The sequence below is a fragment of the Thamnophis elegans genome, chromosome 16 (genome assembly GCF_009769535.1).
Source record: "Thamnophis elegans isolate rThaEle1 chromosome 16, rThaEle1.pri, whole genome shotgun sequence".
In the NCBI taxonomy this organism is placed as follows: domain Eukaryota; kingdom Metazoa; phylum Chordata; class Lepidosauria; order Squamata; family Colubridae; genus Thamnophis; species Thamnophis elegans.
The window spans coordinates 4,609,964-4,622,249 of record NC_045556.1 but is presented as its reverse complement, the minus strand read 5'-3'; the positions used below and the strand labels follow the sequence as shown (position 1 = coordinate 4,622,249).

Genomic DNA, 12,286 nt, shown 5'->3' with positions numbered 1-12,286 from the left:
CCTCTTCTCCACTATTCCTTCTCCCTCTCTTTCTCTCTTCACATTCTTTGATTGTTGTTGTTGTTATTTGTGAAGTTGTGTCCACCCATCACGACCCCATGAACAACGTTCCTCTAGGCCTTCCTGTCCTCTCCCATCCTCGGGAGTCCATTTAAGCTCAAGCTGGCTGCTTCGGTGACTCCCCCAGCCACCTCTTTCTCTGTCGTCCCCTTCTTCTTTTGCCCTCCATCGTTCCCAGCATGAGGCTCTTCTCCAGGGAATCCTTCCTTCTCATTAGGTGGCCAAAGTATTTGAGTTTCCTCTTCAGGATCTGGCCTTCTAAAGAGCCGTCAGGGTGGATTTCCTCTAGGACTGACCGGTTGGATGGCCTTGCAGTCCAAGGGACTTGCAGGAATCTTCTCCAGCACCAGAATTCAAAGGCCTCCGTTCTTTGGCGTTCAGCCTTCCTTGTGGTCCAACCTTCACAGCCATCCATTGCAACTGGGGGAACCAGTTGCATCAATCTACTACATAAACCTACTATTCCTAATCAGATTTTTGTGGCAGCAACTTCCAGAATTCCAGACGAAGCCATGGGAAAAATAATGTACATCTTGCATTTTGGAAATGCAGCTATGGTAACGGTCCATACAAACCAAATCTCAGTTTTTGCATCACAGATAGGAATGCTACGCTGATAAAGGGGGTGTGTGTGGAATGTATGGTTCCTGAATCTCTCCCAGCAACTTGTTTGTGACATGGTGTAGGAAATAATCTTTCTTATCTGGAACTCACAGGGTGATTCACTTTGTCATAAAAATACAGGGACAAATTCGCTGACATAGTCAGTGGAGTATTCAGATTTTTTTATTAAAAAAAACGTGATGCTTCATACTACAATCTTATTCCAGCCTGTCCTACGGGCTCCATCCTTTCAGGCCAGAGACCGACCAACCTCATGTTGACAATGGCATTGATCATTACATTCCCAAGAATTTAATGACGGGGAGAGATGGAATTGATCTCTTAACCAAAAAATTTTCTTGGCAAAGGCTGTGGGTTCCTCAAATAGCAGTAGACTTATATACCGCTTCATAGGGCTTTCAGCCCTCTCTAAGCGGTTTACAGAGAGTCAGCATATTGCCCCCAACAATCTGGGTCCTCATTTTACCCACCTCGGAAGGATGGAAGGCTGAGTCAACCCTGAGCTGGTGAGATTTGAACCGCTGAACTGCTGATCTAGCAGTAGCCTGCAGTGCTACATTTAACCACTGCGCCACCTTGGCTCCTCAAAACTACTCTGCTGGCTGGAGAATTCTGGGAGTTGAAGTCCACCAGTCTTAAAGTTGCCAAGTTTGAAGGCCTCTGGTGTAGGCTCTCCTGCTTGGCCGGGGGGTTGGACTAGATGACCTACAAGGTCCCTCCCAACTCTGTTAATCTAATCTAAAATAGAGGTGTGGGGGGGAGGTGTTATTGGGTGGTTGGGAGGAGACTAGAGAGGTAAACACCAGTTTTTTTGCCTCGGGAGGACTTCTCTTACCAAGTCCTTTATTTTCGTGGCTTCAACCTTGAAAGAATGCTCACCTTCGAGGCACTGAGAGTTCAGTCCAGCTGATTAATGAACACAGCATGGGCAGAAGGGCTCAAGAGCTCTGGGGAAGGCGAGGGATGACGAGGCACCACGGATAAATCCTGACTGGTATCCCAGATTTATAGAAGCATTTCCAACCTTTTGATTCGGAGGAGGGGAAGAAAACTAAAAGGTTTTTCAAACCAGCGGTGGAAACGAATGCCACAGACATGGGACAAAAATTCATGAAGAATATTTGGTACCCCTGGGTGTGTTTTTTTCCCCCCTGTTATGAATTTGTCGGGGTCTAAACTTGGAAAAAGGGCTCGGTGACTAAGACGCTGAGGTTGTCAATCAGAAAAGTTGGTGGTTCGAATCCCTAGCGCCGCGTAACGGAGCGAGCTCCTGTAACTTGTCCCAGCTTCTGCCAACCTAGCAGTTCAAAAGCCCGTAAACAATGCAAGTAGAAAAATAGGGACCGTCTTTGGTGGGAAGGGAACAGCGTTCCGTGCGCCTTCGGCATTGATTCATGCCAACCACATGACCACAGAGACGTCTTCGGACAGCGCTGGCTCTTCAGCTTTGAAACGGAGATGAGCACCGCCCCCTAGAGTCGGGAAGCACTAGCACAGATGTGCAAGGGAAACCTTTTACCTTTAAAAAAATGAAAAACGGTGGATGGAAACTAATCAAGGAGAGAATCAACCTGGAATTAAGGACAAACTTCCTGACAGCGAAGAAATTAACCTCCAACACTTGCCTCCAACACTGGAGGTTTTTAAGAAGAGACTGGATATTCTGACACGGTATGGGGTCTCCTGCTTGAGGAAGGGGTTGGATTAGAAGTCCTCCAAGATCCCTCCAAGCTCTATTCTGATTAAAATAAATAGATTTTTTTCAAACATCTTGGAAGATGGGGCAAACAGTGTCCTCACTGTTGCCCCTAAAAAAAGCCTACAGAGAGGTAGTCCCCAGGACTTGACTCAAGAGATTGGTAAACATAATAGGTTGCAAACAGGAGATATTAGAAGTGCTGTGAGTTACAGGTTTAATTTACGCAGGTCCGTGTTTTCAGTGTAGCTTTGTTTTCTTGAGATGCTCCCTCTGGTTACCATGGGAGGGGGGTGGGAGTGGAGAAAAACCATCCTTGAGGCCTCTTGAGGTTTTCAGGAAGGTGTATTGTGACAGCAAGATGATATTAACTGATTACAGGCAGGTTTTACTAGAGCGAGAAAGCCCCTTGTAGACAGTTTCTACTACACGTCAGCCATTTCTCTCTTGTCAACGGATTGTTATTGCTTCTCAAAGCAGAAAGGACAATGGTTAAGAAACTTGAAGATAACAAGAGAAAAGTAGAGGCTGGATGGTTTCATACCCAGCTATGTTTCTGCCTCTTGAAGTTGAAGTGCATATGTAATATCCATTACTATAACCTTAATGGTAGTCACTCTGCGGTTTTATTGAACTAAGAGTAGCTGACATAGAATAGGATAGAAAATAGAATAGAATAGCATAGCAAAATATTTAGAATAGAATAGAATAGGAATAGAGTAGAATAGAATAGAGAATGGAATAGAATAGAATAGGAATAGAATAGAGAATGGAATAGAATAGAATAGAGAATGGAATAGAATAGAATAGAGAATGGAATAGAATAGAATAGAATAGAATAGAATTCTTTATTGGCCAAGTGTGATTGGACACACAAGGAATTTGTCTTTGGTGCATATCAGTGGTGGGTTTCAAAAACTTTTCGAGCCTACTCTGTGGGTGTGGCCTCCTTTGTGGGAGTGGCTTGCCAGTCATGTGACCTGATGGGAGTGGCTTGTCGGCCATATGTTTTCTCTCTTTCTCTCTCTCTCTTTCCTTCTTTTTGTCTCTCTGTCCCTTTTTCCTTTTTTTCTTTCGTATCTTTCTCACTTTTTCTTTCTTTTTTTCTTTATTTCTTTATTTCTCTTTCTCTCTCTTTGTGAGTCTGTCTGTGTGTGTGTGTGTGTGTGTGTGTCCGCGCGCGTCAGTGGTGGGTTTCAAAATTTTTGGGAACCTCTTCTGTAGGTGTGGCCTGCTTTCTGGTGGAACCTCTTCTAATTGGTTCGGTAGATTTGATGAACCGGTTCTACCGAACTGGTGCGAACTGGTAGGAACCCACCTCTGATATATATATATATATATATATATATATATATTTAAAGATGGTGAGAAACGCTGAACCCTGGTTTCTAATTGGAGGCGTGAAGGTAGTAACTTACTGTGAAGCTGCCCACAACCATAATTCTAGTTTACAAAGGGAGCCACTACTCTTTAAAAAACTAAGGCTGGAAGGACGAGACTCAGCAAAATAATTTGACACATGCTAAATGCCGTTTTGGAAAAAAATCAGATGATCTAAGCAAATGCAAATGCATTTTAGTACAATAATCGATTTACAAGTGTGCTGTAGATCAACACCGAAATTAATGGTCTGTGTGGGAGAATTTTCTGTGTGTCTGAGAAAGTCATCTACTAAAATTATTTCAGTTAACGAGCAAAAAAAAAAATGTGACGTTCAAGCTACCAAGTTTGCATTCTCTGGAAACATTTCCCCCCCCCCTCCAACATTTAATTTGGAATGAAGCAACAAAGAACTTTTAAACACTTTTTAAGACTTAAATCTTATTATTTAAGTCCTGGAAGCAATCGAAATGAAATGAAATGAAATGAATTGTAGTCCTTTGGTGCCTTTGTGCCGTATTAATGTTTTTTCCTCATCTTTAAGATATTGCACAACTGTTGGAATTTCAAGCAAGAGAGTAAGGTATGCTTCTCCCGATTAATGAACAATATTCTATTTATGATATGCACCCCGCGGAAGGATAGCGGGTTTTAATTCTAGCCTCTCTGGGATTAGTGTCTGAAAATGACAGAGGTGCACAGTCCAGCCTTGAGCAAAAGTGAAGCTGTGGCTCACCTCCATTAAATGAAGATGGAGCAGCCAAAGGGGGGGGATCATCCTCACTTTTGTAACAGGTAACTGGATGTGAACGTCATACCGATGGTTTGTGAGGTACTCCCAAGACTGAGCAGTTTCTCACTGCAATGTCTAGTAGCTAAGCCTAATTAACAACTTCTTCCTTCTCCTCCTCCTCTTCTTCTCTTCCTTCTCCTTCTCCTTCGGCTCTTCTTGCTCTTCCTTTTTCCTCTTCCTCCTCCTTTTCTTCTTCTCCTCCTCCTTCTTCCTCCTCCTCCTTCTCCCTCTCCCTCAGCCTCTTCTTCTTCCTCCTTCTTCCTCTTCCTCCTTTTCTTCTTTTTCTCCTCCTTCTCCTTCCTCTTCCTCCTCCTCCTCCTTCTTCTCCTTCTCCCTTGTCCTCTTCTTCCTTCTCCTCCTTCTTCCTCCTCCTTCCTCCTCCTCCTCCTCCTTCTCCCTCTCCCTCGGCCTCTTCTTGCTCTTCCTTTTTCCTCTTCCTCCTCCTCCTTTTCTTCTTTTTCTCCTCCTTCTCCTTCCTCTTCCTCCTCCTCCTCTTCTTCTTCTCCCTTGTCCTCTTCTTCCTCCTCCTCCTTCTTCCTCCTCCTTCCTCCTCCTCCTCCTTCTCCCTCTCCCTCAGCCTCTTCTTCTTCCTCCTTCTTATTCTTCCTCTTCCTCCTTTTCTTCTTTTTCTCCTCCTTCTCCTTCCTCTTCCTCCTCCTCCTCTTCTTCTTCTCCCTCTCCCTTGTCCTCTTCTTCCTCCTCCTCCTTCTTCTTCCTCCTTCCTCCTCCTCCTCCTTCTCCCTCTCCCTCAGCCTCTTCTTCTTCCTCCTTCTTATTCTTCCTCTTCCTCCTTTTCTTCTTTTTCTCCTCCTTCTCCTTCCTCCTTCTCCTCCTCCTCTTCTTCTTCTCCCTTGTCCTCTTCTTCCTTCTCCTCCTTCTTCCTCCTCCTCCTTCCTCCTCCTCCTTCTCCCTCTCCCTCAGCCTCTTCTTCCTCCTTCTTATTCTTCCTCTTCCTCCTTTTCTTCTTTTTCTCCTCCTTCCTCTTCTTCCTCCTCTTCTTCTTCTCCCTCTCCCTTGTCCTCTTCTTCCTCCTCCTTCTTCCTCCTTTTCTTCCTCCTCCTTCTCCTCCTCTTCTTCTTCCTCCTTCTCCTCCTTATGGAGAACACTTTACAGTAGTGACTAAAATTGCAGAAACCTTTTGGGAAAAGTGAACAGTATTTTTGAGGTTTGATGACTAATAACACCCCTTTTTTTTTAATAATACCATAAGCCTATATATATCAATAGAAAGATAATTTAATCAAGACTGTAATGCTTTATGAAATATTTGCTATTAGAAGCAGCTATGAAGAAGAAACATGAAACACATAGAAAAAAACGAGGTATACAAAAATTATCACCATGTCAGTTAATACTTAGTTGGGTAACCTTTAGAATGAATTATGGCCTTATGACCTCTTCCCCTGGAGTGAACCAAGTCTTTTAGTTCTGCAGCTGTTATAATGTTAAACCAGGATTGAATGACTGCTTCTATTAACTGGGTTTTATTACTGGCTACACTTGGCTATAACTTTTCATAGAATACAGATAATTGAACCGACTTTGTTGCATTACATTCTTGATTAAACGATCTTTCCATTGATATATAATGTTATAGTAGTATTAAAAAAAATGGTGTTATAAGCCTTCAAACCTCAAAAATACCCTTTCCCCCAAAAAAATTTCCACAATTTTGGCCACTACAGTATACTCTGAAGTGGCGTCGAAGCAAATATCTCCATTTCCTACAGCAAAGGAGTGCTGGGGCTTTCTTTCTGATGGTGCTTTAGCACATAATCTATTGGAGCCCAGAATAATGTGATTCCCACTGCAGCGTGCCACTGGAAGCATGCTTGCGCAGCAAATGCATAATATTCCTGACTCAGCACAACAGTAATGATCTGGAAACAGGAGGCGAGGCCCCGGGAAGCCAAGAATTTCCCTTCCAACCTGGTGCAGCTTGCAACGAAAGCAGGAAGCTAACCGCCCACCACCGTACGTTGAGATGTCCACACAGTACAGGTAGTCCTTGATTTACGACCCACCACCGAGCCCAAAATTTATGTTGCTAAGAGAAACATTTGTTCGGTGAGTTTTGCCCCGTATTACGACATTTCTTGCTGTTCAATTAGCGACCCGGTGGTCAAGTGAAGCCGGCTTCCCCATTGACTTTCCTTGTCAGAAGGTCGCAACTTCAAACGGTCACTAAATGGACTCTTGTAACTTGAGGACAACGTACGACCCACAATTGAGCCCACGATTTGGGCTATAAATCAGGACAGTCGTAAACATGTGAACAGAACAGAATTTTAATGGCCTTTTTTGCAGCATTCATAAAAAGGGGGGGGCAGTGGTTGTTTGCTCTGGCGCAGTTTTTACTAGAAATTTGACATATAATGCTGGTTTTTTGGCAAAAAGTGTCAATCATGGTCTCGTGATGGCGGGGCATTGCAAACAACTATTAACATGGGCCGTTTGCTGAGCATTCGAAATGTGGCCACACGAAAGGGGAGCAGAGAGGTCGTAACTTTGAATCTGGATTGTCAACCCCAGTTTTGGGGTTTGTGGTAACTTCACTGGTTTTGCAATTGGAGTCTTTTTTAGTTTTGAGGCTTGGCAAGTGGCCCGTGGTGGGCCAAGTATCGTATTTTTCAGAGTATAAGATGCACCTTCCCCCCCCAAAAAAAAGAGGGTGAAAATCTGGGTGCGTCTCATACACTGAATGCAGCATTTTTGGCCTCCCAAAACCCCACCTCACACATCCTGTTTTTTGCAAAAATGGATGGCCAGAGGATTTGGGACGCCTGCAAACTGCTCCTGGGGGCTGGGGAGGGCAAAAACGAGCAAAAAACAGGGCCGTTGTTTGCAAAAACGGGTGTTTTTGCCCTCCCCAGCCCCCAGGAGCACTCTACAGCCTAGAAAACCCACAGCATGCCCTGTTTTTTGCAAAAAAAAGGGAGGGGCATCTACCTCTTCAAAATCTTGGTGCATCTTATACTTTGGTGAGTCTTATAGTCTGAAAAATACAGTAAATGTTTAACTGATAGAAGGCAGATGTGAGACAACAACTTACCTGCAATTATTCATGTTTTTGTTGGGATGACAGAAATTATTCTCAGTGCAAAGTTGATGCCTGTGATCTTCCTGCCTAAAGGAAGAAAGGAAATTTATTAGGACTTTAAAAAGGCGAACCGTTGCCATATATAAATTGGAATTCAACCCAATCTTAAATTTCCCACTTGTTGGCAAATTTTGGCACAAAGTGTGTCAATTGCTAATTGTTTTATACCTCAGTGTCCAGGGCAGAAGGGACCTATCAAAAATTCATTTTTTGTAATGTATTTAAACAGTTCTTTTTTTTTTAAATCATCTTGAATTGTCACTGTTAATAGTTCAGAACTTAAAAGCAGACTAAAAATGTAGCTACTCCCTCCTCTAGGTCAAGAATAACATAGCAACTGTTCTTTGCTGCTAATTGTTGCTCAACAAATAAAAACGAGGAATTCACTTCCTCTGCATTTCAAGGTACTATATTCCTATTGTCACTTTCTTTTCTAATTTACCTCTCTAATTTAAGATTTTGATTCAAAAAAGGTACACAGGTGGAAATATAGGTGACTCATCCCTGCTTTAAAATAGATCCTCTCTTAAAAAACTCTCTTTTTTTTTTTAAGATGGGGTGACTTTTACTATTTATTTCAAAAGGGATTAATCTGCTTTCCAGCGTTTAAGCCAATATATAAACAGCTTCAGTAAGTGTGAATGTGACTTTTGGAGTAGCGTTTTATCTTCCAATTTATGTCTCCTTTTTTTGATTCAGGATTTAATTCCACTGAACCTGGTAAGGATTTGACTTCAAACCAATGTGCAAAAAGTACAGTATGTTGTTACAAGTCTGTGCTGCTGGAGTGCAGGGCATATTTTCAAATCAGCTTGTAAAGTCATCATTCAATATGTAGATTTGATCACTGCTGGCAAGCTAAATGAGACAGAAATACACGCAGATGGAGTTTTGTCTGCCATGAAGCATTAAACTGCACAGATAGTTGTGCTTCAGCATAATCAAAATAATACCGAGTAGAAAGAACATAACTCTAATTTTGGATATGAAATATTCATTGCGTTAGCAATAGCACATGTAATACAAGGCGCAGAATTGTTTTAATGCAGCTGCCAATTCTTCAGTTGGCATTGGCCTTCGTACGCATCAATTTCTTCCCAGTGAATCTAAGGTAAAAGTAAACATTCCCATTGCACATATGTGCTAGTTGTTCCTGACTCTAGGGGGCGGTGCTCATCTCTGTTTCAAAGCCGAAGAGCCGGCACTGTCCGAAGATGTCTCTGTGGTCATGTGGCTGGCATGACTAAACGCCAAAGGCGCACGGAACGCTGTTTCCTTCCCACCAAAGGTGGTTCCTATTTCTCTACTTGCATTTTTTACGTGCTTTCGAACTGCTAGGTTGGCAGAAGCTGGGACAAGGAATGGGAGCTCACTCTGCTCCGCGGCGCTCGAGATTCGAACCGCTGAACTGCCGACCTTTCTGATCGACAAGCTCAGCGTCTTAGCCACTGAGCCAACACATCCTTTCCCAATGAACCTAGGAGGTCATGAATGTATTGGCACAATACAGGTGGTCCTCGACTTACGACCACAATCGAGCCCAAATTTTTGCGTCGCTAAGCAAGAAATTTGCTTAAATTGAGTTCCCCCCCCCATTTTATGAATTTTCTTGCCCCGTTTGTTAAGCGAATCGCTGCAGTTGTTAAATTAGTAACGCCGTTGTTAAGTGAACCTGGCTTCCCCATTGACTTTGCTTGTTAGACGGTCACAAAAGAGGATCGCAGGACGCTGGGACACTGTAACCGTCATAAATGCGAATCTGTCATCAAGCATTCTAAAGTAAGTCACCGTGGGGGAGCCACAACGGTCGTAAGTGTGAAAAACGGTCATTAGTCACTTAATTTCAGTGCCGTTGTAAGTTTGAATAGTCACTAAACGAACTGTTGTAAGTTGAGGATTATGTGTATATGTGCAGATCCATGCAATGTGCCCATGTATAACTAACAAATGGACATTTTGTCAATGCGCAGATAACAAACTAAATATATGGTCCAGAAGATACATGGTCCATGTACCGAAGATGCGTGACTGCAGTTGTAAACAGCTGTCGCACTATTTCTGAATCTGTAAATCTGTCCACGGATGTGTAAATTCATAGGTTCAATAACCAGGAAGCCTTTAATGGCAAACGGTAGTTTGTATACCTGTCATTAGATGTAATATAATCATTTAAACTTAGGAAAAGCCATTACCATTCAAGAGAGAATGCTGTTAAGATCCTGTTTCTCCCCCAAGAAACTTTTGAAACTTTTTCAATCTTGTTTATTTCCAAGTAAAGCCTGCTGGATTAGCACTGCAGCTTTAAATTCAAAAGAGCATTATCACCATTCCCTCCCCACTCCTGGTGCAAAATCTCTATTCCCTCCCCACTCCTGGGGGAAGAATATGCAAAATCCCCATTCCCTCCCCACTCCTGGTGCAAAATCCCCATTCCCTCCCCACTCCTGGTGCAAAATCCCCATTCCCTCCCCACTCCTGGGGGAAGAATACTGCAAAATCCCCATTCCCTCCCCACTCCTGGTGCAAAACCTCCATTCCCTCACCACTGTTGGTGCAAAATCTCCATTCCCTCCCCACTCCTGGTGCAAAATCCCCATTCCCTCCCCACTCCTGGTGCAAAACCTCCATTCCCTCACCACTGTTGGTGCAAAATCCCCATTCCCTCCCCACTCCTGGTGCAAAACCTCCATTCCCTCACCACTGTTGGTGCAAAATCTCCATTCCCTCACCACTCCTGGTGCAAAATCCCCATTCCCTCCCCACTCCTGGAGCAAAACCTCCATTCCCTCACCACTGTTGGTGCAAAATCCCCATTCCCTCCCCACTCCTGGTGCAAAACCTCCATTCCCTCACCACTGTTGGTGCAAAATCTCCATTCCCTCCCCACTCCTGGTGCAAAATCCCCATTCCCTCCCCACTCCTGGAGCAAAACCTCCATTCCCTCACCACTGTTGGTGCAAAATCTCCATTCCCTCCCCACTCCTGGTGCAAAATCTCTATTCCCTCCCCACTCCTGGGGGAAGAATACTGCAAAATCTCCATTCCCTCCCCACTCCTGGTGCAAAATCTCCATTCCCTCCCCACTCCTGGTGCAAAATCCCCATTCCCTCCCCACTCCTGGGGGAAGAATACTGCAACATCCCCATTCCCTCCCCACTCCTGGTGCAAAATCCCCATTCCCTCCCCACTCCTGGGGGAAGAATACTGCAAAATCCCCATTCCCTCCCCACTCCTGGTGCAAAACCTCCATTCCTTCACCACTGTTGGTGCAAAATCTCCATTCCCTCCCCACTCCTGGTGCAAAATCCCCATTCCCTCCCCACTCCTGGTGCAAAACCTCCATTCCCTCACCACTCCTGGTGCAAAATCTCCATTCCCTCCCCACTCCTGGTGCAAAATCCCCATTCCCTCCCCACTCCTGGTGCAAAATCTCAATTCCCCCTCCACTCCTGGGGGAAGGATACTGCAAAATCCCCATTCCCTCCCCATTCCTGTTGCAAAATCCCCATTCCCTCCCCACTGCTGGGGCCAGCCACAGGTAGTATTTGCCGGTTCTCCGAACTACTCAAAATTTCCGTTTCCGGTTCTACAGGAGCTGTCGGAACCTGCTGGATCTCACCCCTGATTATCACCTATTCTTATTTTATTCAGATGATTTTTTTAATAGAAATTTTAAACTTAAACGTAAGAGAGTATTGCGGATGACAGGCTAGCCAAAATGAATGCATCGTATTAGAAATTAATAAAGGCATAAATAAATGCATATCTTGGCTTAGAAGATTCCCCAGAGATATTCTTATAAATTATACAAGGGTTATAAACTCAATTCTTACACTCGGTATAAAAGATTTCTTTTTGCATCAACTTGTCTTGCAATTTCAGTTTTTTATGATGCTGTCACAGATCACAAGAAATGACAGCCTCAGTTGTGTTTTCTCATTTCACAAATGCTTCATCATTTTATGGCCTGCTATTCAACATGGTTTCTAATATTCCAATACAAGTTACATTAATTATAAATAAATCAGTTTTGCTATATGTAGCGAAGTAAAAAATAAACCACAACAAACACGTCTATTGTTTTACTTGATACTATAATCCCAATACTCATACAGATCCTGAATGCTGACATGAAGGTAGCAGTTTTAATCATTCTCGTTTGCATAGTAAATTCCAGTTGTTGTTGTTTTTTTAAACCACTTTTTACTATGCCATCCCTTTGTTTTTTTCACCATAAAGTGTATTTGGCCAGAATTTTCCATGTTTGCTTAAACATTGCACCATCCACATGTCTAAAACACGACTAACCCGCTATTCTTTTTATAGCATTTTATTCATTTTCATGCCTCAGGTAAAGAATTAATTGGGGCAAACGACTATTGGAGAGAGAGGCATTAGCATTTATGGAAAATATAACATTTCACAACAAGGAGACCCGAAACCTCACGGCTACCAAAACAAGCTTTGTTGCGTGGCTACCATCGATCCTGAAATTCTGTAATAAAACTGGACATGATAACGGGTGCACTGTAAAACTGTTTATACCTCTATCTCGGAATATAATCTGAAATATTCTGTCATAGCTATGAAGCCTTCCAACCCCTTTGAAGGAACATATTTTGGCCTTTTATCT

At 43.3% G+C, this 12,286-nt stretch overlaps 1 protein-coding gene across 7 annotated transcripts in view; it reads right to left on the bottom strand.

Annotated features, from left to right (window-relative positions):
* The window catches only part of NRG4 (neuregulin 4), a 45,400-nt gene that overhangs the window by 15,918 nt on the left and 17,196 nt on the right, over positions 1–12,286 (bottom strand). For all 7 annotated transcript variants that reach the window (XM_032232489.1, XM_032232488.1, XM_032232490.1 and 4 more), the window contains exon 2: positions 7,606–7,680. The gene's annotated coding sequence lies outside the window, so the exon portion shown is untranslated. The remainder of the gene's footprint in view (positions 1–7,605; positions 7,681–12,286) is intronic.